The sequence below is a fragment of the Mastomys coucha genome, unplaced genomic scaffold (assembly GCF_008632895.1).
Source record: "Mastomys coucha isolate ucsf_1 unplaced genomic scaffold, UCSF_Mcou_1 pScaffold22, whole genome shotgun sequence".
NCBI classification, from domain to species: domain Eukaryota; kingdom Metazoa; phylum Chordata; class Mammalia; order Rodentia; family Muridae; genus Mastomys; species Mastomys coucha.
Window position 1 is genome coordinate 16,316,360 of NW_022196905.1, and position 6,000 is coordinate 16,322,359.

The window sequence follows — 6,000 nt, forward strand, 5'->3', positions numbered from 1 at the left end:
AAGTTTCTCTCTATTTAATTTGATATTGGCTATTGGTTTTCTGTTTATTGGTTTTATAATGTTTTGGTATGTGACTTGAATTCCTAATCTCTTCAACTTCTAACATAAAGACCTTTTGGACTTTGTTGAAGCACTTTTCAGTATCTAATGAAAGGATTATATTTTTTTCCTTGAGTTTGATTATATATGATCATATTGAACCATCCCTGACCCCTTAGTATGAAGCTAAACTTGATGATAATGAAGTATGGTTTTGAAATGTTCTTAGATTTTGTTTGAGAGAATGTTATTGAATATTTTAATTCTGATGTTCATGGCCAAAATTTGTCTGAAGTACTCTTTCTTACTTGAGTCTTTGTGTTTTTTATGTATCAGGGCAACTGGGGCCTCATTGAATGAATGTGATACATTTCTTTCAGATTGTATTTCATGGAATTGTTTGAGGAGTATTGGAATCAGCTCTTTGAAATTCTGGTAGAATTTTGCATTAAAAGCATCTGGCCCTGGTATTTTTTGGCTTGAGAGAATGTTAATGACTGTTTTTATTTCCTTAGCATTATTGTACTGCTTTGATAGTTTACCTAATCTTGATTTAACTTTGGTAAGTGACATCTGTCTAAAAATACTTCCATTTCATATAAATTTCCCAGTTTTGTCAAGTATAGGCTCGTAAAAGTAAGACCTGATTTTTTTTAACTTCCTTGGGTTCTGTTGTTATGCCTCTCTTTTTATATCTGATTTTGTTTATTTGGATTCTGACTCTGTGCTATTTAGCTAGTTTGTCTAAGGGTTTGTCTATGTTGTTGATTTTGTCAGAGAACCAGTTCTTGGATTTGTGGACTCTTTGTATTGTTCTATTTGTTTCTAATTGAATGACTTTAGCCCTGAGTTTAACTATTTCCTGCCTTCTACTCCTCTTGGGTGTTTTTGATTCTTTTTGTTCTAGAGCTTTCAGGTGTGCTGTTAAATTGTTAGTATGAGATCTCTTAAATATCTTTTTGAAGACACTTAGTGCTATGAATTCTCTTCTTAACACTGCTTTCATTGTGTCACATAAGTTTGTGTACGTTGAGCATTCATTTTCATTGAATTATAGGAAGACTTTAAATTATTTTTTTATTTGTTCTGAAAACTTGGAAATCTTCCACCTCAAGATCCAGCTATGCCATTTCTGGTTATATACTCAAAAGATATCTGGCTATATCACAAGGACAGTTGCTCAACTGTTTTTAATAGCTTAGTTTGTAATAGCAAGAAACTAAACAACCATAATGTTCCTCAAAAGGAGAATGAATACAGAAAATGTGGTACATATAACCAATGGAATACTATTCAGCTATTAAAAACAAAGACATTATGAGTTTTACAGTTAAATTTATGTAAGTTGAGAATATCATCCTGAGTGAAGTAACCCAGAGCCAGAAAGACAAGTATTCTCTTGTAAGTGAACATTAGACATAAAGTGAGAAATAACCAGGCTACCATCCACAGGCCCAAAGAACCTGGGTAAAAATGGAGGTCCTTGCTTGCTGCTTCCCTTGTTAGTTATGGCATCCTGGTGTGCATGTTCTATTGATGGGGATGATCTCTGTGGTCTATCTTGTAGATAGCCAAAAAGGGTCAGCCCTACAGGTGTTGGAAATTCCCAATACAGTACATGAACATAAAGTTTTATGATTTATATTTGTTTGTATGAATGCTTTTAAGTTCATTTTTATGGAAGATTAGATTCATTTTTTTTTCGTCACAAACACATACTGTTGTTCCAGCTCCATTTTCAATTAATACAATTATTACCTGTTTAATTGCCTTCACTACCTTTTGAAATATTTGTAGGACATATTCCCATGGATCTACTTCTCAGATATCTATTACATTCCATTTATTAGATCACTCCCAGTATCACTCTGCCTTGATCACCATAGCTTTAGAGTAAAACGTGAAGTTGCATGATGATGTAGAATGTCACTTTTCTGATTCAACTCTATGTGGGCTATTCTGCATCTGTTCTCTTCTTATAAGCTTTAGGATCTATTTACCATTAATAATAAGATAACTTAATATAATTTTATTGAACCTATAGACAAAATTAAGCAAAGCTGCATTTAGCAATATTAAATATCCCTACTGATAACCATGAAGAATTCCTTCATTTCTTTACTTCTATTTGATTTTCTGACTATAATTTTTGTCAGTTTTGCCATGTAAATCTTGGAATATATTTTACTGGGTCCTTTACTAAGTATTTTTTGTTTTGTATTAATGTAACTGGTTTTGTGTTTTTAATTTCAATTTCACTTGGTTTTGCTACTGTATATAAAAACAATCAACTTGAGCAGATTATATAAACTTGTTTTCTGTAACCTTGCTATAATTGCTTATTAGTTCCAGCAGGTGGTTTCATGATTCATAGTCTGTGCATACAAAATGCCCTCTACTAACAATATAGTTTTAGTTCTTTCTTTCCAACTTATATACTTGTGTTTAGTTCTCATTCATATTGAATTAAGTATAATTTCAATACTACATAGGAAATTAGAGACAAGAGACACACAGTTTTCCATTCATGTTCATAGTTGGAAAGCCTAAAATTCTTCTCTTCAAGTATGCTTGATGTAGATTTTTCATAGCTTTTTGAAATATTGTGAAGAAATTCTACTTCACGTCAGAATTGATGATAAAGCAAAATAACTCCTTAAATACGTAGTGATGTTGTTCTTGTCTACAGAGAAAATTTATATTCATCTCTTGAGAATGTTATAAGCTGTTTGGTTCATAATAAGAACTCTTCATCAGATTTAGAAATTGTTTTATGACCTTTTCATTAATAGGTCTTTGTTATATCACTTACTTAATAAATTTTATGAAAACGTATTTTGTTTCATCGGAAATTACCATATTTTCTGCTCTTGGCTTGTTATTAAATTATGTTAATTTCTTTTTAAATATTAAACTACTCTTGTAATTCTGCTTTAATGTTCATTATTTTTAACAGCATTTTTATTTAAACATTATGGCTTCCGAATTTTAAGTTTGTAAATTTCTTTCTTTATTGTACTATTCTTACTAGATTTTGCTGACAAATAAATGGCTGAACAATTTAATGAGTTGTAGAACATTTAATTATATAAAATTTTATCATATTTATTATTTACCTTCTAAACTTTTAGATGAAAATATCAAGAAGTTTAGTTTTAGAAGATCTATAAGGAATTGAGTTTCCAAATTTTAATATTTTCTTTTATCTTTGAATATGTTTCTTTTTAAAAAGAAATTCATCAATCCCATCCTCTATGTCGATTTATTCAATGTAAACTTCTAGTCTTGGGTTATCAGCAGTGTAGCTTTTATAATTATATTATAGTATAATACTTGTATTATACTATCATCCCAATGTATTCTTCTTTGATTTGTGTATAGCATTTAGAGTTTTCTTAAAAGAAAACAAATTTGTATTCATTCATATATTACTAATAGTTGAAATTTCAGTTTAGCACCATATTTAATAGGCTTATGCTTTAAGATTTCCTAAAATAGTACTGTATTTACATTATTTCCCTAAATCTTTCTTCCTTTCAGTATTTTAATATTGTTATCATATGTGCATATACATTTGTAGATATCTTCTGAGATCATTTAATCTTGCTCAGATACATTTTCTTTGGGTTCACTACTTGAGACTGAGTCATTTAAGACTGATTGTTTTTTCTCTGTCTATTACTTGTGTATAGCTCATCTATTGTTGGAACTTTGTAAGATTTCCTCCCTCCCTTTTGGGATGTCACATCTGTTATTCTCTGTCTGGACCTATGCAAGCAATCATACATATTAGTGAGGTGACTTGCCAGTTTTCTGGCTTGTAGGATCTTTCAGCATCACCCTTTCTATACAGAGAGAATTCCATTTAAGGATTCTATTGTAGATATGTAATTTATTGTTGGGCACCACACAATCCATTACTTACAATTTGACCAGTGGTATCTTTCTGTAATGGTCTCCATCTGAAAATAAAAGGATATCATTTTGATGAAAGGTGAGAGCTATGTTTATCTAGGGTATGAGAAAAGGTATGTAGAACGTGGTTTCAAAGTTAGAATGTTTTAGAACCATTTTAAATGTTTTTATTTAAATTGTATTAACTTTTATTTGTTACTCATTGTGCAGATCCGACCAGTCTGGGTATTTTATGAGAATAGTACTTTGTTTCTCCATCATGTTTATCATTTAATTCTAGAAACATAACCAAGAGCATAAGTTACTTCCAAAGATATGAAATTAACCCTCATTAATATAAATATTCAACATCAAAGGAAATTTAGATTTAAATATAAAGTTACTTTGGAATCAGAAGTAAAGCTGAGGTAAAATAGACTTTTTAAATGAGGAGACACCACATATTATTTCTCAAAATTAATTTATATGACATTCCCTTGATGACAACAATTAAACAAATGATTTGAACTGATAAGCAAACAAGCATTCAGCACACTCAATCAAACTTCTATCTTTAATGTCTCTGTTTAATACTCTCTTTCTAATTCTGTCTGGGTTTTACTTTTCTACTCTTTATTAATATCCTTTTAGGTTCTCTTGTGAACCAGATGAGCCTTATTTTTTTCTTTATAATTGAATGAGATTCCACTGTGTATAGGTACCATATATTTATTTTCCATTCACCAGTTGATCCTTATATCAGTTTTTTTTACCTTGGCTAGTGTGAGTAGAGCATTAAGTGACATGAATGAACTTGTGTCTCTGTCATGAAAAGTAAAGTCCTATGGGTATATGTCTAGAAATGGTATAACTAGGTCATACAGTAGATCTATTTCTAGCTCTTCAAAAATGCACAGTATCTTCACTAATTTTACTCCTACTGATAGTACATGAGTATTCTTTTTTTTTTCTCAAAATCCTTGCTAGCAGTTTTTGAGTTTTGTTTTCTTAATCCTAGCCATTCTGTCTGCAGCAAGATGAAATCTCAAAACAGTTTCAATTTGCATTTCCCTGGTGATAAATGCATCCATAGATATCTTCTTCTAAGAATTCTCGATTTAGTTCTATAGTCTAATGTTTCACTTGGTTGGCTGATTTGTTGTTGTTGTTGTTGTGGTGGTGGTGGTGGTGGTGGTGGTGGTGGTGGTGGTGGTTTAATTATTTTTACAGTCTGGACACCAATACACTGTTATATGTATTGCTGGCCATTTTTTCCCATTTTGTCTCTCTCCAGTTAAGTAATAGTTTCTTTTAAAGTACAGATGCTTTTTGCTCTTCAGTTTTATTATATCCTACTTGTTCATCCTATTACTGGTTTATTGGACTTCTATTCATAAAATCCTTGTCTGGCATTATGTCCTTTCTAATACTCCTTTCAGAATTTAAGAACTAACTTTGATGCCTGTGATTGAACTATATGGCATCTTTTGTGTTTCCATACAAATCTTAAAATAAAAAAAATCTGTAAAGAATTGTGTTGGAATTTTGTGGGAACTTAACTAAATCTATAGATTGATTTTAGTATAATGGTCATTTTTACATGAATTTTACCAATCTATGTATGTGGGATATCTTTTCATCTTCTGATCTTTTCTGCAAACACTTTCATTGGTGTTTTAAATATTTTTATTGCACAAAAAGAAAAACTATGAAATTTGAATTTAAATGAAAAAAAACAGGAAAACATATGAGAGTGAGGTAATCCTGACTAAGAAAGACAAATGTTGAGTGTTAACACTCATATATAGATTTTAGCATCAATTAACTTGGGATACCTACAGAATCCAGCAAACCAGAGAGAGATGATTGGTGAGGAAATAAAAGGAAGATCTTAATGCACTTCAGATAGTAGAATACAAGTAATATGAAAGGGAATAATGGAGAGGGAAGCTTAAGAAGGGAAATAAATAGGGTAGGACAGAGAACAGGTGTGAAAGGAATAAAAACAAAACTAACACCGGGACATTTGAGATCTACAGCCTGTGAAATCTCTCTCTCCCTCCCTCC

At 30.9% G+C, this 6,000-nt stretch overlaps 1 long non-coding RNA gene across 1 annotated transcript in view; it reads right to left on the bottom strand.

Moving 5' to 3' along the window:
- The window catches only part of LOC116070567, a 79,740-nt gene extending 75,744 nt beyond the window's left edge, over nt 1–3,996 (bottom strand). Inside the window, exon 1 of the long non-coding RNA XR_004110467.1 lies at nt 3,965–3,996. This is a non-coding gene — a long non-coding RNA (uncharacterized LOC116070567). The remainder of the gene's footprint in view (nt 1–3,964) is intronic.
- Between the last annotated feature and the right edge of the window lie 2,004 nt (nt 3,997–6,000).